Source organism: Eptesicus fuscus, chromosome 5 (assembly GCF_027574615.1).
Source record: "Eptesicus fuscus isolate TK198812 chromosome 5, DD_ASM_mEF_20220401, whole genome shotgun sequence".
NCBI classification, from domain to species: Eukaryota; Metazoa; Chordata; class Mammalia; order Chiroptera; family Vespertilionidae; genus Eptesicus; species Eptesicus fuscus.
The window spans coordinates 40,949,563-40,971,174 of record NC_072477.1 but is presented as its reverse complement, the minus strand read 5'-3'; the positions used below and the strand labels follow the sequence as shown (position 1 = coordinate 40,971,174).

Here is a 21,612-nt window from a genome sequence, read left to right as displayed (position 1 = left end):
CCTTAAAAAAAGTTACTGTTTATAATGTTGGTGTACTTCCTCCAAGTCCTTTCTTTATACATGAGTTAATATTTTTCTATTTTGTATTTTTATCTTTACTGTTGAAAGTATTACAGATGTCCTCTCTCTCCTTCACCAACCCCCTTCCCTGGTATTTTTCTTAATTAAAAAAATACTCATGAGGAAACTGGACTTTGGGTGGTGAGCATGCAATAGAGTATACAGATGTTGAATTACAATGTTGTACACCTGAAATTTACATATTGTCATTAACCAATGTGAGAGAGCATAGGGACCTGGGCCAGGGATCCCAAGGACACCACACCAAAAACCCCACAGAGCTGGCATTACCCCACGATCCCTTGCTAGGATTCCAAGGCTTCCTGGTGGCCAGAAAAAAAAACACACAGATAGGCCCACCACAAGAATGCAACCATTCCTCCACTCCCCACCGAAATGTCTTATTCCCCCTTCTAAACTCTTGCTTTTCATACCCTGACACAGAAAATTCCCAAGGCCGTTTTTTTTAAAGTCTACCTTTTCACACAAGTCTGCTTTGCCCCCCAACTTATAAAACAGCTAAGCAGAGCCAGCCCCTAAGCCAGTTCAGAGGACCTTTCTTTTCCTCAGTGCTGCCTCTCTTGTGCTCCAGCATAAGCTTAATAAAATATGTCTGGAAAATTCTCTGGGGCTTCCTCTTGATTTCTATCTTGGAGAACCCAAGTACCCCAACACTGGTAACAAAAGTTACTTCAATAAATTTAACTTAGTCCACTGGGGCGAGTCTCAGTGATTGAGTGTTGACCTATGAACCAGAAAGGAGGTCATGGTTTGATTCCCAGTCCGGGCATATGCATGATCTCCAGTAGGAGGGAGTGCAAAAGGCAGCCAATCAATGATTTTCTCTCATCATTGATGTTTCTATCTCACTCTTCCTCTCCCTTCCTCTCTGAAATCAACAAAAAGATATTTTTAAAAATTCTTGAAGTTAACTTAAAAAAATAAAAGGAAAAATACCCATGGTTGTTATATATTTGATAGTCATAGGTCATTAAAGGAAAATAAAAATAAATAAAAATAAATTCCTAACCAGATGGCTAAGTTGGTTGGAGCATCACCCTGTGTACCAAAAGGTTGCAGGTTTGATTTCTGGTCAGGGCACATACTAGGTTGTGGGTTTGTTCCCAGGACGGGTGCATATAGGAGGCAACTGATGGATGTTTCTTTCTCTTCCTCCGGCCCTCCCCCAAAGTCATTAAAAACATACCCTCAGGGGAGGATTAAAAAACAAATAAACACAAATCATCTGTATCTTACAATCTGGAGGGAAAAAGTTTAAAAGTTAACATTTAGTGTATGTGTTTCTTTTTCTGATCCGTGTGTGCATGCATATGTGCATGTGTGCATGACAGTGTGTATGTGTTGTAGAAGACAATGATGTCATCACAATCTTCTACAACATGCTTTGCAATGCTGCTTAATTTTCCATTAATGGAATATATGATATATTTAATGCATGAAGGTGTATATATGTTGTAGAAGAGGATGATGCCATCAGTTTTCTAAACATGATTTGCAATACTGCCTAATTTTCCATTAATGGAACATGTAATTTAACTAGAGGCCCGGTGCACAAAATTCGTGCATGGAGGGGGGGGGTTCCCTCAGCCCAGCCTGCACCCTCTCCAATTGGGGACCCCTTGGGGGATGTCCGACTGCCGGGGATCTGGCCTTAAACCAGCAGTTGGACATCCCTCTTGCAATCTGGGACTGCTGGCTCCTAACTGCTCACCTGCCTGCCTGCCTGATCACCCTTAACTGCCTCTGCCTGCCAGCTTGATCACCCCTAACTGCCCTCCCCTGCTGGCCTGGTTGCCCTTAACTGCCCTCCCCTGCCAACCTGATTGCCCCCAATGGCCCTCCCCTCCCAGCCTGGTTGCCCCCAACTGCCCTCCCCTGCTGGCCTGATCTCACCCCCAACTGCCCTCCCCTGCTGGCCTGATCTCGCCCCTAACTGCCCTCCTCTGCTGGCCAATTTGGTTCTGATTGGTCAGTTTCTATACCAGTCAGCGTCAAAAGCTCTGTTTGCTAGGCAGTCATTGGCTCCCCACAACACCCAGATTTGGTTCTGATTGGTCAGTTTCTATGCCAGTCAGCGTCAGAAGCTCCGCCTCCTAGGCAGCCATTGGCTCCCCACAGCACCCAGATTTGGTTCTGATTGGTCAGTTTCTTTTTTTTTAAATATATTTTATTGATTTTCCACAGAGAGGAAGAGAGAGGGATAGAGAGTTAGAAACATCGATGAGAGAGAAACATCGATCAGCTGCCTCCCGCACACCCCCCACTGGGGATGTGCCCGCAACCAAGGTACATGCCCCTGACCGGAATCGAACCTGGGACCCCCGAGTCCGCAGGCTGACGCTCCATCCACTGAGCCAAACCGGTTTCGGCTGATTGGTCAGTTTCTATGCCAGTCAGCGTTAGAAGCTCTGCCTCTTAGGCAGCCATTGGCTCCCCACAGCACCCAGATTTGGTTTTGATTGGTCGGTTCCTATGCCAGTCAACGTCAAAAGCTCCGCCTCCTAGGCAGCCAGTGGTTCTTCACAGCACCCACATTTGGTTCCGATTGGTTGGTTCCTATGCCAGTCAGTGTCTCCGGGCCTATCAATGGGGCCTGATCAGAAAGGTGGGGCTGATCAGCAGCCCCGGTGGAGGCCTGGAGAGAAATGGAGGCATGGCTGCTGGCCAGACTGGGAGAGAAAGAGAGAAGCAAGTGTTGATCAAAAGCTGCCACAGAGGCAACGGATCAGTCCCTGCTTTTCTCTTCAGGCCTCTCTCAAGCCCTGATTCGCAGCCTCCTCAGCAGTCAGTGCTGGGGCACCACGCCTTCAGCGGAAGCAGTCAGCGCTGGGTTGCCGTGGCAATCCCAGCGCTGACTGCTGACTGCAGGACTGACTTCCAGTTGGTCAAGCCTTGGTCATTACTGGTCATTACGACCCAGGGTTTTTATATATTAGGATTAATATGTTATTGTTGGACATTTAGGATTTTAATATTATCTTTTAATTATAAACAGAGGGATAAATATATCTTAGATTTTTACCTATCCACAGCTTTATTTTCTTCAGAGAAATTCCTAGAAGAAAAACTATTTACCACTTAAAATATTAGAGACAGACTTATTATAATTAGTGCTTTAATGATTATCACTGTAAATATTTTAGCATATAGTAATTTATTAGTACAAGAATAATTGTTAGATAAAAAGGTATGTGGTTTTAAAAGGGATATATCGTCATAATGCTCTAAAATAAATTATGTGAATGTATATTTTTACCAACCTTGGATGTTAAACCTGTCAAGTTCTATTATAAACACAAATTTTTATTGTTTTTAAAGGTATGTACTTTCTCCAGGCTATGTATAATTTTAAATGGCTATATAATAATCCATATAATTGTTTTCCTTTATTGCTAGACATAAAGGATGTTACATCTTTTCATTTTTAAAATTATTTCTTTCAGATTCTAAAGTATGAAATTACTAAGTCAAAGGGTATAAATATGAACATTTAAAAGGCCATTAACACATACTGCCTAAATACTAGTAGCTTAACCCTTTGCACTCGCTTGCTTTTTTCTCGATTTCTTTATTTTAATGCTAACCGTGTCGAGTCACACTCGACATCTGAGTGCAAAAGGTTAAAAGGGTTGCACCATTACACTGTCATCACTAACATGGGTGCTCATTTTCATTGCACCTAGGGCACCCCATAAGTGGAAATGCAATTTAATAATTTTCTAAGCAAAACAGGCATTCGAGCAATATACTTTGCCTGTCACTGGATACCAAAAGAAAATATGAGTCTATACTTTTCAATTACAGATTATCAAACAAGTGCTAACAACATGAAAAGGTCTAATAAGCTTCTCTGAGAGTTTGGAACAATTAACTCCAGTTTCAGTCAGATTAATCAGAAGCAAATGACCTGTTTTGAAAACCTGTCCTCATTTTGGTATATTCACTTCCCCTGCCCTCTTCCCAGCCCCATTAGCCCAGTTAATCCAGATTATCCTTTAGAATGCAGATTATCCTTTAGGTATCACCTCTTCTAGGGAGTTTTGCCTAATATCTATCCCAAGGCTAGATTAAGTGTGTTCTCCTCTTAACTCTAGGCATAATTCTTTAAAAAAAAAAATCTTTATTGTTGAAAGTATTACAGATGTCCCTCTTATTTCCCCATTGACCTCTTGTTCCCCACCTGGCACCCCTCTCCCACCCCAGGTCTTCACCATGATTCTTTGAAGGTCTACAAGGTAGATGGACAATTATGGACAATTGAATGGACAATTATGATTGTAGGAAGGTTATTATTCTTTTTACTTAAAAAATAAGAATAAAATATTAAAATCCTCTACAACTTATAAGTGCTATGAAACTGATCATATACTGTTTTTAATGGTCTACTAGTTTTCATTTATGTTGACTTATTTTCAATTTTTATTACTAATTAATTCAAAAAAGCATTTGGAGAAAAAATGTACTCGTAAAAAAATACTCCTTAACATTGTTTTTAAAAATTCAAATAATATAAATAAAAGATGATAATCCCCCTCTCTCCTAATCTCATCCCCCTGAGTTAACTCCTGTGAATAATTTAGAGTATATCCTTCCAAACTTAATTAGATCAATTCTTAAAAACACATATACTGACAGTTTGATAGCTTCTTACAAAGCTAGTGTTACCATATGATTCAGCAATTCCCCACTTCTAGGCACTTACCCAATTAAGTTAAAGACCTATGTCCACACAAAAACCTGCACAAGTGAATGTTTATAGCAGGCTTTATCCATACTTGCCAAAACTGGAGCAATCAAGATGTCCTTCAATAGGTAAATGGATAAGCTGTACATCCATACATTGAAATATTATTCAGTATAAAAATAACTGAGCCATCAAACCATCAAAAGATATGGATGAATCTTAAATGCATACTGTTAAGTTAAAGAAGCCAGTCTGAAAAGACCACATAGTATGATTCCAACTATATGACATTCTGGAAAAGACATAACTGTAGAAAGAGGAAAATGAACAATGGTTGCCAGGGATTTGGGTGGAGATTGATGAACAGGTGAAGCACAGGGAATTTTTAGCATGGTGAAACTATTCTGTATGAAATTTAACGGTGGATACATGTCATTATGTCTCTGTCAAAATCCATAGAACTGTACACCACAAAGAGTGAACCTTAATATAAACTATGGACTATAATCATAATATCAACATTGGCTCAATAATTGTAATAAATGTACCACTCATACAGATATTAATAAAAGGAGAAACTATGGGTGAGTGGGGGAGGTGTGGATGAATATAACTCTATGTACTCTTTGCTCAATTATTCTGTAAATCTAATACTGTACTAAAATTAAGTCTATTATTTTTAAAATAACACATATAAAATTATTTTAAGTATATACTTTCAGACTTATTGAGTCAACACAAATACACTGTTTCAATGTACTTGAACCAAAGTGTTGCAAGGACCAAAGACACCTTTACTTATTTTATTTTTTTGGGTTTCTGATAGGTTCAGAAAAAAAACATACCATTGGAGGATTTGAACAACAATCACAGAACCACATAAAATAAAGATGGTGGATAGTCTCTTTAATTAATGATGCTGGGAAAACTGGAAAGCCACATGCAAACAAATAAAACTGGATTACAGTTTGTCCCCATGTATAAAAATTAATTCAATATGGGTTAAAGACCTAAATATAAGACTCAAAACTATAAGTTACATAGAAGAAAATATAGGTACCAAACTTATGGACCTGAGTGGTAGAGACTTTTTATGGACTTTACCCCAAAGGCAAGGGAGGTAATGGTAAAAAATAAATTAATGGCACCTATTTCAAATTGAAGAGCTTCTGCACAGCACAAGAAAAGGATAACAAAACAAACAGGCAGCCACCCAGATGGTAGATGATACTTGCAAACAGTAACTCAGACAAAGGTTTAATTTCCAAAATATATAAAGAACTCGTAAAACTCAACACCAAACAACCCAATCAAAAAATGGGCAGAAGACCTGAAATACACCTTTCCCAAGAAGACATAGGAACAGCCAATCCTGTCTAATAAAGAGGGAATATGCTAATTGACCTCACACTGTCACAAATATGGCAGTGCCTACAGCCAATAAGGAGAGAATATGCTAACTGACTGCCCCACCCTCAAATATGGGAGCACCAAAGTCAATAAGGAGGGAATATGCTAATTGACTGCCACACCCTCAAAGATGGCGGTGCCCACAGCCAATAAGGAGGGAATATACTAATTGACTGCCATGCCTTCAAAGATGGTGGCACCCACAGCCACACGATGGTGGCGCCCAGTCCCCTCGGCCCACTGGGGCGGCAGGCGCGCAGCAAGCCGCTCCGCGCACCTGCCTCCGGAGTCCCCCAGTCCCCTCAGCCCTCCAGCCGCCCAGGGCCAGCCCGAGGCTCAGGTAACCAGGGCCGGCCAAGGCTCAGGTAACCAGGGCCGGCCGAGGCTTGCTCTGCCAGCAGTGGCAGCAGCAGAGGTGTGATGGGGCGTCGCCTTCCCCTGATCGCCCGGTCGTCTCCCACCCCTGAGGGGTCCTGGACTGTGAGAGGGGGCAGGCCCGGCTGAGGGACCCCCCCCCTTCCAGTGCATGAATTTTCATGCACTAGGCCTCTAGTAGATATATGAAAAGATGTTCAACTTCACTGGCAATTAGAGAAATGCAAATTAAAACTACAATGAGATACCACCTTACACCTATTAGGAGTCGCCATTATCAACAAGACAAGCAGTAACAAGTGTTGGAGAGGTTGTGGAAAAAAGGGAACCCTCATTCATTGCTAGTGGGAATGTATACTGGTACAAACCAGCATGGAAAGCAGTCTGGCGACTCCTCAAAAAATTAAGAATTGATCTACCATATGACCCAGTACCCCCACTCCTGTGTATATACCCAAAAACCTCAAAAATCATTTATTCTCAAAGATATATGCACCCCTATGTTCACTGCAGCATTATTCATGGTAGCCAAGACATGGAAACAACCAAAGTGTTCTGCGATAGAGGACTGGATAAAGAAAATGTGGTACATATACACAATGGAATACTACTCAGCCATAAGAAAGGATGAAATAGTGCCATTTGCAACAACATGGATGGACCTTGAGAACATTATGCTAAGTGAAATAAGTCAGACAGAAAAAGCTAAGAACCATATGATTTCACTCATATGATTCACTCATATGTGGGGATATAAAACTGAAACTTAGGAACACAAACAGCAGTGTTGTGGTTGCCAGAGAGAAGGGGGTGGAGGTAGAAGGGGTCCTAATATGAGGTGACAGAATATTTGACTTTGGATAGTAGGCACATAGTGCTATATACAAATTTTGTAACTTAGAAATCCACACATGAAATCTCTATGTTCATGTTGACCAATGTCACCCCAATAAAATGTAATAAAATTCAGCTACACCATGCAGAGGTTTTCAAAATATATGTAGTTAAGTAAAAAGTAAAGAAAATCCCATAACCCTAACTCTCTTTGATAGAATAAATATGTAAATGTCAGTCTCCACTTCGAAGACATAAACAACTGATGGCACATGTTTTTACTCTGTAATTTTCCAGCTGCATTTTTAAAACAGAAAGCAGTACCAGGCTCTTTTATAATGAAAGGCAAAGAGGCTTTCAGAAAAAAAAGATATTCTAAATAGAGACTTTACAGATTCAATGTACTAAAGAGATCTTTCAGGTATTTAACACTAAATATCCAATTTCACACTAAAATCCAAAGTAGTCATATGTAATACTGGTGTTTGAAACCCAAAATTTCCCTGCAACAAGTGAAATGTGACAGTCTCAAGCATTTTTGTTTTTAAACCATAAGAATTTGAAGATCCTGCATTATATTTACAGAAGGAACTAATAGAAGTACTACAGCACTTCAATATCACCATAAATCGATAAAACAGCCAATCCACTTGTTTCTACTCTCATTGCCAATGCAGTTCTCTTTAATTTCCTAAGTAACATTTTCAAGTCAATTTTCTACTGTGGAAGTATTTTAACTCAAACTCTCCAGTCTTGGATTTTTAAATTCCCAGTAAAAAGTTAGCCTTAGATTTCCACTAGCACCAAGAAAAAAAATTAAAGATGCTGATCTTTCTAACTAAGCCATTTCTATTTCAACAATACTATTCAGTTGCTATTTTATCAGCCATGAACTTTCCTACATGCTGTGAAATTTTTAATTCGATAAACAATTAAAGGAAAGCTTTATGTTTATACATTTTAACTACAAATTTTCAACAAAGAATAAGAAGATATACACATGACATCTCAGTAGCCATGAAGTCAGAAGATAGTTTTTTTAAAAGTGTTTTTACTGATTTTTAGAGAGAGAGAAAAAGGGAGGAGAGGGAGAGGGGAAGAGAGAGAAACATCCATCAGCTACCTCCTGCATGAGCCCCACAACCAGGGCATGTGCCTGGACGGGAAACGAACTGGTGATCTTTTGGTGCGTGGGATGATGCCCAATCAACTGAGCCACAACAGCCAGAGCAATTTTTCAAAACTAGGGCAAAAAAATGAAACCGGTGTCGTGGCCAATTTGGTTCCAACGTGAGCCAATGATAGCGTTGTCCTGTGCACTGAAAAGTTGCCAGTTTGATTCCAGGTCAAGGCACATTTATCCCAGGTCAAGGCCCATTGATCCCGGGTCAAGGCACATACCTGGGTTGTGAGTTTGATTCCCCCCACCCCATCTGGGTAAGGAAGGCAAACAATGGATGTTTGTATCTCACATCCAACGTTTCTTTTTCTCTTTCTCTCCCCACCCCTCCCCCCTTCTCCCCCCTCTTCTTCTTCCTCTCCCCCCCTGCCCTCCCTTCAGCTCTTATATTCCACTTTACTGTTGTTCACATGAGGCCCCTTTGCCTATCCTCTGTTAACTTTCTCTTAACATAGTTTTAGAGTCACAAAACTTTTCCAGGAAGCCAACCAGGGACATCAGTTTTAAATATGCATGCACCCTTCCCTCCAAGCCAACCGGGGGCATCAGTTTTAAATATGCCCCGTTCCACCAAAAATAGTCTTTAACATAACAAGAGAAAATCCAGATGTCTCAATATTTAACAAGCAATCTCTAGTGGCTAGTGACTACTACTCAGAGTCAGAATTATACATCCCAGATTAAAGAATATGAACTTCAATACAAAAGTGGCAATACAGCACCAGTAAGGTTTGAAGGAATGCAAAGCAGCTCATTTGTCCACAAAAGAAGAACACAGTCAATTATTTCATAAGCTGTAAAACCTCTATACCTGATTTTTTTATGGAACATTGTTTTTGACTGGTTCATTCATTCAATAAATATTACTGAACTAGAGGTCCGGGGCACGAAATTTATGCACGGGGGCAGGGGGTGTCCCTCAGCCCAGCCTGCACCCTCTCCAATCTGGGATCCTTCTCACAATCCAGGACTGCTGGCTCCCAACTACTCGCCTGCCTGCCTTCCTGATTGCCCCTAACTGCTTCTGCCTGCCAGCCTGATCACCCCCTAACCACTCCCCTGCCAGCCTGATTGATGCCTAACTGCTCCCCTGCCAGACTGATTGCCCCTAACTGCCCTCCCCTGCTGGCCTGGTCACCCCTAACTGCCCTCCCCTGAAGGCCTGGTCACCCCTAACTGCCCTCCCCTGCAGGCCTGGTCCTCCCAACTGGTCTCCCCTGTAGGCCTGGGTCCCCCACAACTGCCCTTCCTTGCAGGCCTGGTTGTCCCCAACTTCCCTCCTCTGCAGGCCTGGTCACACCGAACTGCACTTCCCTGCAGGCTTGATTGCCCCCAACTGCCCTCCCTTGTAAGCCTGGTCCCTCTCAACTGCCCTCCCCTGCTGGCCATCTTGTGGTGGCCATCTTCTATCCACATGGGAGCATCCATCTTTGACCACATGGGGGCAGTCATCTTGTATGTTGGAGTGATGGTCAATTTGCATATTACTCTTTTATTAGATAGGCTACAGGCCTGGTGCACGGGAGGGGGCCAGCTGGTTTGCCCTGAAGGGTGTCCCAGATCAGGGTGGAGGTTCCCTTGGGGCGTGGGGCGGCCTGGGCAAGGGGCTTGTGGTGGTTTGCAGGCTGGCCATGCCCCCCGGCGACCCAAGTGGAGGCCCTGGGTATCTGGGATTTATTTATCTTCTATAATTGAAACTTTGTAGCCTTGAGCGGAGGCCAGGGCAGGCCAGGGCGGGCAGAAAGCTTGGCTTCCTCCATCGCCAGGGACTACCCAAGCCTCTGGCTGGCTCCAGCTCCGTGGCTGCCGCCATTTTTGTTGGTATTTATTTATCTTCTATAATTAAAACTTTGTAGCCTTGAGCGGAGGGCAGGGCAGGACAGGGCAGGCTGAAAGCTTGGCTTCCTCCATCACCGGAGGCAACCCAAGCCTCCTGCTCTCTCCAACTCTGTGGCTGCCACCATATTTTTTGGGTTAATTTGCATAGTCACTCCTGATTGGCTGATGGGCGTGGCTTATAAGCATAGCAGAGGTCAATTTGCATATTTCTCTTTTATTAGATAGGATACTTACTATGTGCCAGGCACTGTTGTTGATACTGGGCATGTAATGAAATAAAATAGTTCTTGCCTTCAGGGAGCTTTTATCACTTGGAGAGACAGAGAAGTGAATAGTAAATACAATAAAGTACCCTGACCGGTTTGGCTCAGTGGATAGAGCGTTGGCCTGTGGACTGAAGGGTCCCAGGTTTGATTCCAGTCAAGGGCATGTACCTTGGTTGCGGGCACATCCCCAGTAGGGGGTGTGCTGGAGGCAGCTGATCGATGCTTCTCTCTCATCGATGTTTCTAACTCTCTATGCCTCTCCCCTCCTATCTGTACAAAATCAATAAAATATATTTAAAAAATAAAAATAAAAATAAATAAATACAATAAAGTGTGAGAAATGTTCCAAGGTGATATAAGACAACGTAGCAGGATTCTGAGCCCAGTCAAAGTTGACTGGAGAAAGCTTCCAGGAAGAAGTAAACCTAAGCTGATACTTAATGAGACTTTCCTGGGAGGAGTGGGGAGGACTGTGGCAGAATTTCAGGCAAAGGTCTAAAGAAAGAAAAAAGCATGGGCATTTCAAAGAAGTAAAACTTTCTTGTATTAGGGAACATCCTATCCCCGTGGTCGGTAAACTGCGGCTCGCGAGCCACATGCGGCTCTTTGGACTCTTGAGTGTGGCTCTTCCACAAAATACCATGGCCTGGGCGAGTCTATTTTGAAGAAGTGGTGTTAGAAGAAGTTTAAGTTTAAAAAGTTTGGCTCTCAAAAGAAATTTCAATCATTGTACTGTTGATATTTGGCTCTGTTGACTAATGAGTTTGTCAACCACTGTCCTATCCTATCCTATCCTATATAATAAAAGGGTAACATGCAAATCGACTGACCAATGGAACGACCAGTTGCTATGACGCGCACTGACCACCAGGGGGCAGACGCTCAATGCAGGAGCTGCCCCCTGGTGGTCAGTGGGCTCCCACAGGGGGAGCGCTATTCAGCCACAAGCCAGGCTGATGGCTGGCAAGCAGCCCCAGCCGTCAGTTGGATATCCCCCAAGGGCTCCCAGACTGTGAAAGGGTGCAGGCTATCAACTACCATCCTCTTGCAGCCATCATCTACTAACCTGGTCATAGCTCCTTGTTCATGTTAAGACTTTATGGCCCTGGTTCACAGTCTTCCTCTCCACCTCTCTCTTGCCACCATTCTTACAAACTTCAACATCCAGATCTCCTCTCTGATTTCTCATTCCTTGACATCCTATCTGAATCTTGATTTTGAACACTGTATTTCCTGATCATAACCTTCTATCCTTTTAGCTCACTTATACTCTAGCCCTCCCATTCCAGCAATTCTTCCTCATGAACCCAATGCATTCTCCTATGACAACCAATTACCTTTCAATTCCTCACATCTTGCTTACTTGTAAGGGTTCCATGATCCATCATGCTATTTATAGTCACTCTTGAAATATCCTTAACTTTCTTACCCTTCTTTCCCTCTATCATAATAACCTGGCAAAATCCTAATCTGATTAAGCCCAATTACTCACTAATTCTATAAAAACTAATGACCTTGGGTTTTGGACTTAAGCAACTGGGTGGATGCCGTAAGTTTTATTTAGATTGGGAAAGTGTTGGGATGAATGGCTTTGTGGAGCAGGTTATCAATGAGTGTTCTGTGTTAGACATGTTAAGGTTGAGATGCCTGTCAGGTTTCCATAAATTTAGGAATCTGGAACTCACTGAAAAGAGATTTGTTGTTAAAGAAGAATATTAGATAAAAAAAAAAAAGGTGAAATTCTATCATCATCAGTCAGGATAGGTTAGGGAGGAGGGAGTAAAAGAGAGGCTGAGGCATTATTGGAGGTTTGAAAACAAGAGGAGCAAAATAGTTTTTATGAAGAGTTGAAGAATGGAAAAATCAAACCTAGCGGAGAAGCTCTAGTTAGATTTGTGTTATGATTGGAAATTAAAACCAGTTAGCATGATTTTTAAAAATATGTATTTTTGTTGGTTTGAGAGAGAGAGACAGAGACAGAGAGAGAGAGAAACATCAAAGATGAGAGAGAATCATTGATCAGCTGCCTCCTGCTCGCCCCACACTGAAATTGAGCCTGCAACCCGAGCATATGACCTGACCAGGAATTGAATCGTGATCTCCTGGTTCATAGACAGATGTTCAACCACTGAGCCACATCCGGCTGGGCTGTATATATCCTTAATATGAGTTTTTAAAAGTCTAGAAAGATGTATACAACAATGCTTGTATTATGGCAAAGGAGATAGAGGTAATTTTTCATTTATTCACATATCAAGTTTTTCTAAAATAAACACATTACTTAGAAGGCTACCTGTGCTGAAGCAAGGAAGAGAGGCAAAATAGGAAGGCAAGTCCTACTCATGGATCAATGCTATTTCAGAAAGAATAATAGAAAATTACTCTTGGGGAGGAGGGGGAATGGTAAGGAACCCAAGGATCTCCATTTTCTATTACAATTAAGATAGGAGCGAAAAAGCTTAAAATGAAAAATTGTTACTAATTTATCGAAGGTTATGTCTATTAAAATATATTAAGTCATGCTCTCATTGGCTCATCCCGATATTGTTAAGAAGGGTTAAAAAAGGGGGCAAGAAGGCACAGGGCACCTAAAATGGGGGTGCATGTGTGTGAGAAATAACATATTGGTTCAACTTTTTCTTCTTTCCATATCTTTAATCATCCGCTAACATATCATACAACTTATGTTTATTGCTTATTGTCTTTCTCCTCCCAGATTCTTGATGGTAAGAATCTTTCTCTACTTTGTTCACCCAGAACAGTGTCTAGCGTCTAGCACTTAAGAGGTCCTCTATAAATACTGATTAAATGTTAAATACTCCTTTTCATCCTGTCACCCACCCTGTTGCATCTCAGCTCTCCATTTATCAATGTGCCTCATTCTAATCAAACTGACAGGGGAATAACTGGGGCTGGAAATCAATTAAGTCTCTACATCAGAGAGGAAGAGAAGGGAAGAGGGAGGAAGGGAGGGAAAAAGAAGGCTTTAAATTTATCCCCTACATTGGTTCCTAACAACCCCATCCTAAGTTTTTGCCTTTAATCTCCTTTCTAAATTCCCAAATTGTCTGATTTCCTTCTGTAAACTCAGCAACACTTCTGCTCACTTGGGTGATAAAACAAAATTTAAAGGATAACAACTAAAAACTGTAATCAGTTTCAGTGAAAGGAAAAAATCAGAAACCGTGGAAAAAAACACTGTGTGTTTCATTTCTTTTACTCTTCATAGCTAAACTCCATCAAGGAGTGATCTACATTCCCTCGAGTTCCTTATTTACCATTCACACCTCAACTCTTTTGATCTTAATGAACCCTTTCAAACTTCTTCCTTACGTGACCACTCTGTGGCACACTCCTTCAAAACATTTATTGAACACACTAGAGGCCCGGTGCACGAAATTCGTGCATGGAGGGGGGTTGTCCCTCAGCCCAGCCTGTACCCTCTCCAATATGGGACCCCTCAAAGGATGTCCAACTGCCCGTTTAGGCCCGTGGGATCGGGCCTAAATGGGCAGTCGGACATCCCTCTCACAATCCAGGACTGCTGGCTCCCAATTGCTTGCCTGCCTGTCTTCCTGATTGCCCCTAACCGCTTCTGCCTGCCAGCCTGATCACCCCCTAACCACTCCCATGCCAGCCTGTTTGCCCCCAACTTCCCTCCTCTGCCGGCCTGGTTACCCCTAACTGCCCTCTCCTGCAGGGTTGATCACCTCCAACTGCCCTCCCTTGCAGGCCTGGTCCTTCTCAACTGCCCTCCCTTGCAGGCCGGGTGCCTCCCAACTGCCCTCTCCTGCTGGCCATCTTGTGGTGGCCATCTTGTGTCCACATGGGGGCAGGATCTTTGACCACATGGGGGCAGCTATATTGTGTGTTGCAGTGATGATCAATCTGCATATTACTCTTTTATTAGTTAGGATAGAGGCCTGGTACAGGGGTGGGGGCCAGCTGGTTTGCCCTGAAGGGTGTCCCGGATCAGGGTGGGGTTCCCTTGGGGCATGGGGTGGCCTGAGCGAGGGGCCTGTGGTGGTTTGCAGGCGGGTCACGCCCCCTGGCAATGCAAGTGGAGGCCCTGGTATCTGGAATTTATTTTCCTTCTACAACTGAAACTTTGTAGCCTGCAGCGGAGCCAAGCCTGGGGCTCCCTCCGAGGCTGGCAGCCATTTGTGTTGGGGTTATAATTGAAAATTGTTGCCTTAAGTGGGTGGGCCCGGCCAGGGTGTGCGGAAAGCTTTGCTTCCCCTGTTGCTGGCGGCAACCCTGGCCTGCTCTCTCAAGCTCCATTCTGCCACCATTTGTTTGAATTTGTTTACCTTCTATAATCAAAACTTTGTAGCTTGAGTGGAGGCTTAGGCCTGGCAAGGTCAGGCGGAAAGCTTGGCTTCCTCTGTTACCTAGGAAACCTTGCTCTCTGTGGCTGTAGCCATCTTGGTTTGGGTTAATTTGCATACTCGCTCTGATTGGGTGGTGGGCGTGGCTTGTGGGTGTGTCGGAGGTATGGTCAATTTGCATATTTGTCTATTATTAGATAGGATACTATGTTCTACGCACTATGCTAGGCTACCTGATTCAGTGGTAAACACAAGCTCTCTATTCTCATGCACTCTGAGTAGAGCAGGAAGACTGTCAGCAACAATTATGAGTGACAAATGATGAGTATTATGGCAAGAAATCAAACAGCAGATAGATATGACCTGGAAGAGACAGAAAAGGCCTTTCTAAAAGTACAATGTTTAAAAGGAAACCCAAAGAGTAGAAGATAAACATATGAACGAGAAGAAGAGGAAGAGTGTTCTATGGAAAAGGAAATAGTACCTGAAGGAAGGACAGAGAGTACAGTGCACATAAGGAGCTGAAAGAGGTTTAGAATGGCGAGGCTTTTGGTATAGGCAAGGCCTTAAAGACATATTAGTCTAAGACTTTATTCTATGGAAAAGGGGGAATGACACAAAACCTCAGATTTGTATTTTTTGAGAAATCAATATTTTCGTACTGCCAACAGAATGGAAGGCAATAGGAATGGATGCAGATGATATAGATGGGCTCTTGAAACTCTTGATATCTATGAAAATAATTTCCTTATACCTCTTTGTTTCTTCTCAGGTACTTTCAATATACATTATTTTCTTCTGCCACTTTAACACTACAGCCCTTCCTCAACTCTACTACAAATTCTCCTGGGTGACCTCACCTACACTTCACAGGTACAACCCATCTGATAACTTCCAAACCTGTATCCCCAGTCCAGATGTCTGAAAGCCAGAGCTGCATTTCCCACCATTTATTAGACATATCCATCTATGCAATGCCCTACATCCAAAACAAAAAACATGAGCCAGACCACATAAATCTGGTATTTCCTAATTCTGTTGATGGCACTAATGTAGTCACCCAAGCCAGAAATTCTAAATGCCCTTAATGACCTGTTTTTCCACTATCAATCACCAGGGAATTTTGATCATCTTCTAAAGATGACTCAAACCCATCCTTTCCTTTTGTCTCTAATACCAGTGCCTAAATGTATACTTACATAAATTTTTATCTGGATTACTCAGTGATTGGTCCTTATATTTCCAGCAACTTTGTCTAATCCATCCTCTACATCATGAAAGATTCCCTCCTAAAGTGTTCCTTCAGTGTACAGGAAGAAATCCAAATTCTTCGACATGACACACAAGGTCCATTATCTGGTCCTTTTCTATCAGAAAACAGGCTGTGGTCTACATCTATAGAATCTCTGCCAGGTTTGGTCACACCGACCTTAGAATGCAGATGCAGATCCTTCAAAATGCATCCTGGTTTGCTTAAGCCACCAGGTGTTTGCACACTATTTCCACAGCCTGGAATATCTTTGTCCACCTGGAAATCACCCTGCATTTTTTAAAAATATATTTTTATTGATTTCAGAGAGGAAGGAAGCAGTAGAGAGAGATAGGAACATCAATGATGAGAGAGAATCATTGATCGGCTGCTTCCTGCACGCCGCCCATAGGGGTTGACCCCGCAACCCGGCATGTGCCTTGACTAGGTATCGAACTATGACCTCCTGGTTTATAGGTCGACGCTCAACCATAAGGCTACACCGGCCAGACAGCCCTGCATTCGTTTAACATCCACTTAATACCCTTCCTCTGTTAATCCTCCCTGGCTCACTTCACAGTTCTTTTTCCTCTCATCCCTTCTCCTATCCCCCAATAAAGACAGAATTGGACATCTCTTCTACTTATCTTCTACTATGGCACTTACAAAATTATGACTGTTTACATGTCTGTTTTCCTGGCTAAATTATACATTCCTTGTTGCCAGTGTACTTTGTCATGTTTGCATCCTCATACTCAACACAGAGTTGACACTCAACATTTCTTAAAGAAAGGAAAGCTTACAGAAGTGTTGTGATATATCAAGTTTTGTCTTTATTTGACTAGAATCCTGGAATATGTCTCAAAGTGCCTAAAACAATTTAAAAATTCTGATTTCTGCCTTGGGGGAGAGAAAAGGATCTGCAAAAGAGGTATTCACTACAGAGAACCCAATTTAGTGAGCATCCAAAGGAACCCACATGCTAAGACACATGACAAAATTTCTATACAAATGATAACATTTATAATTGCAAAAAAATGTTCAAATTGGAAACAACAAATATGAAACTTAAAATGATTAACTAAATGAGGGCTTGTTCAATGGATCTTTTAAAAATGGCATTTTTGAAGAATCCTATCTAATAATAGACAAATCTGCAAATTGACCATACCTCCGACATGCCCACAAGCCACGCCTACCAACCAATCAGAGCGAGCATGCAAATTAACCCAAACCAAGATGGCTACAGCCACAGAGAGCAAGGTTTCCTAGGTAACAGAGGAAGCCAAGCTTTCCGCCAGCCGTTGCAGGCCTAAGCCTCCACTCAAGCTACAAAGTTTCAATTATAGAAGGTAAACAAATTCAAACAAATGGTGGCAGAATGGAGCTTGAGAGAGCAGGCCAGGGTTGCCACCGGCAACAGGGGAAGCAAAGCTTTCCGCACACCCTGGCTGGGCCCACCCGCTTAAGGCAACAAAGTTTCAATTATAACCCCAACACAAATGGCTGCCAGCCTCGGAGGGAGCCCCAGGCTTGGCTCCGCTGCAGGCTACAAAGTTTCAGTTGTAGAAGGAAAATAAATTCCAGATACCAGGGCCTCCGCTTGCGTTGCCAGGGGGCGTGACCCGCCTGCAAACCACCACAGGCCCCTCGCTCAGGCCACCCCATGCCCCAAGGGAACCCCACCCTGATCCGGGACACCCTTCAGGGCAAACCAGCTGGCCCCCACCCCTGTACCAGGCCTCTATCCTATCTAATAAAAGAGTAATATGCAGATTGATCAACACTGCAACACACAATATAGTTGCCCCCATGTGGTCAAAGATCCTGCCCCCATGTGGACACAAGATGGCCACCACAAGATGGCCAGCAGGAGAGGGCAGTTGGGAGGCACCCGGCCTGCAAGGGAGGGCAGTTGAGAAGGACCAGGCCTGCAAGGGAGGGCAGTTGGAGGTGATCAACCCTGCAGGAGAGGGCAGTTAGGGGTAACCAGGCCGGCAGAGGAGGGAAGTTGGGGGCAAACAGGCTGGCATGGGAGTGGTTAGGGGGTGATCAGGCTGGCAGGCAGAAGCGGTTAGGGGCAATCAGGAAGGCAGGCAGGCAAGCAGTTGGGAGCCAGCAGTCCTGGATTGTGAGAGGGATGTCCGACTGCCCGTTTAGGCCCAATCCCTGGGATCGGGCCTAAACAGGCAGTCAGACATCCCTTGAGGGGTCCCATATTGGAGAGGGTACAGGCTGGGCTGAGGGACAACCCCCCTCCGTGCACGAATTTCGTGCACCGGGCCTCTAGTATTTAATAACCAGGGAAAATGCTGTTCATTCCAATTAACTAGAAACAAGAGGTACATCATGATCCCAATTTATAAAAGCTATTTTTAGAAACATATTGGTTTAAAAACATTTGGGGGATAAAAGCCTAAAATAAATGATATTAAGTCATGAACAGTGTTTATCTCTGAGTAATCTACATATAAAAAGCCTAAGCAACAGAACTACCAAATGGCTGGTTGACCAGTTGCTATGACTCACACTGACCACCAGGGGGCAGATGCTCAATGCAGGAGCTGTCCCCTAGTGGTCGGTGCGCTCCCACAGCCAACCTCCTGTGGTCCGTCAACCTCCCGCAGTCCCTCCCCCCGGCCGGCTGCCCTGATCTGGACTGGGTGAGATGGCCCCGATCAGCCCCGATTGCCAGCCAGGCCGAGGACCCCACCCATGCATGAATTCATGCACCGGGCCTCTAGTTTTCTATAAATAATGTCATTCAACAAATATTTATTGAGCATCTCCGTATCAGCTATTGTAAGCAAGGGATATCTGTTCCTGTCCTCCTAGAGTTAAACATATTACATTTTTATAATCAACTAAAAAAGCAAAACCAGTTAGGAAAAAATAGATGGGATTGTCCACTCTACATTTATCCCATGTAAGGTAAAAATGATTCCTAGAACTTCTCTGGAATCTAAGATGGGGATGATTTGGATACAAATATTTGGATACAAATATTCCTGTTAGCAGATTTAAAAATTAACAGCCCTAGCCGGTTTGGCTCAGTGGATAGAGCTTCGGCCTGCGGGTTGATTCCAGTCATGAGCACTTACTTTGGTTGCAGGTTTCTCCCTGGCCCGGGGCCCTGGTCGGGGCTCATGCAGGAGGCAAGCAATTGATGTGTTTCTCTCACATCAATATTTATCTGTGTCTTTCCCTCTCTCTTCCACTCTCCATAAAAATCAATGGAGGAGAAACCAAGATGGCGGCATAGGTAAACACCTAAACTGCTGCCTTGCACAACAATTTCAAAACTACAACTAAAAGACAAAACATCTATCACCCAGAACCACGGGAAAGCTGGCTGAGTGGAAGTTCTACAATTAGAAGGAAAGAGAAAAGAACATTGAGATGTGCACAAGAGCTGAAAAGCCGAGGTACAGAGGCGCGCAAATCGGGCTAGCAGCGGGTGACTGGGTGCTTTTTTCAACCCGAAGGGAGACAAGCTCCCGATTACTCTGAACTCCAGTTTCTGGGGAGACGCTGGGGACCCAAACTCCTACAGGGAGAAGCTGGACTGTCTACCATCGGGTTGGAAAGTGAGGGTGACTTTCTTGCAGAGGTGCGCACAGCAATCACTGTTTACTGCGCTGGGGTGTGAGGTGCGGGGACTTGGAAACGCGGAGACGCAGAGACGACTGACTAGCAGCCATCGCTGTTTGCCTCGTCCATCGCTGTTTGACTCCCTGAGACCCCACCCCGCACAATCTACAAACCCACCCAAGCTCCATGCAGCGGCTTTTGCATATAAATGGCCTGCCCTATCGCAGCTTAACCTAACAAACTGCAGCTCTGGTCAGACAGCTCCAAAGCCTCCAAACCCCAAGCAAAGAGGAGAAAACTGTAGTTCTCACTGTAGCTCCTGCTGGGTGGCCTCAGACAGCAGCTGACCTGCACCCCATTGGAGTTCCAGAAACTAGTGTATCTAGAGGTCAGTCTGAGATGACACCAGATTTGAACTACTCACATCCATAAGCGGCGCATTCAGGAGGCAGACTCAGAGAGCACCAAAGCCCCACTGAAACAAGTCCTGCCCCATAAGCGTGTCTCCAGCACAGCAGTTCTTCCATTATAGACACAGCGGGTCCTCACAGCCAATTGGCCTGGAAGTCAATTCCTCCCAATGACACCAACAACAATCAAGACTTAACTACAACAAGGCTGTACACACAGTCCACAAAAGGGTGCACCAAGAGTGTCCACCTCAGGTAACTGGGAGGCCGACCCATTGGGCCATACAGGACACCTAGCACACAAAGCCACCCTACCAACTCAGGGAAGCAGCGAAAATGTAGAGACAAAGAAACAGATCACAAACAAAAGAAATGGAGAAAAACAAACAACTGGATGTAGAGTTCAAAACCACGGTTATAAGATTTTTCAAGAATTTCCTAGAAAAGGCCGATAAATTTAATGAGACCCTCGAGGATATGAAAGAGGACCAACTAGAAATTAAACATACACTGACTGAAATAAAAAATATTATACAAAGACCCAACAGCAGACTAGAGGAACGCAAGAATCAAGTCAAAGATTTGAAATACAAAGAAGCAAAAAACACTCAACTGGAAAGGCAAAAAGAAAAAGGAATCCAAAAAGTTGAAGATAGTGTAAGAAGCCTCTGGGACAACTTCAAGCATACCAACATCAGAATTATGAGGGTGCCAGAAGAAGAGAGAGAGCAAGATACTGAAAACCTATTTGAAGAAATAATGACTGAAAACTTCCCCCACCTGGTGAAAGAAATAGACTTACAAGTCTAGGAAGCGCACAGAACCCCAAACAAAAGGAATCCAAAGAGGACCACAGCAAGACACATCATAATTAAAATGCCAAGGGCAAAAGACAAAGAGAGAATATTAAAAGCAGCAAGAGAAAAACAGTTAATTACCTACAAGGGAGCACCCATACGATTGTCAGCTGATTTCTCAACAGAAACTATGCAGGCCAGATGGGAGTGGCAAGAAATATTCAAAGTGATGAATAGCAAGAACCTACAACCAAGATTACTCTACCCAGCAAAATTATCATTCAGAATTGAAGGTCAGATAAAGAGCTTCACAGATAAGAAAAAGCTAAAGGAGTTCATCAACACCAAACCAGTATTACATGAAATGCTGAAGGGTATTCTTTAAGAAGAGGGAGAAAAAGAAAAAAGTAAAGATAAAAAGTATGAACAACAAATACGTATCTATCAACAAGTAAATCTAAAAATCAAGTGAATTAAAAATCTGAGGAACAGAATAAACTGGTGAATATAATAGAATCAGGGGCATAGAATGGGAGTGGATTGATAATTCTCAGGGGTAAAGGGGTAT

The 21,612-nt window shown here is 43.3% G+C and overlaps 1 protein-coding gene across 1 annotated transcript in view; it reads right to left on the bottom strand.

Moving 5' to 3' along the window:
• The window catches only part of MAP4K5 (mitogen-activated protein kinase kinase kinase kinase 5), a 111,169-nt gene that overhangs the window by 85,509 nt on the left and 4,048 nt on the right, over nucleotides 1-21,612 (bottom strand). The gene's annotated exons all lie outside the window — the stretch shown is intronic.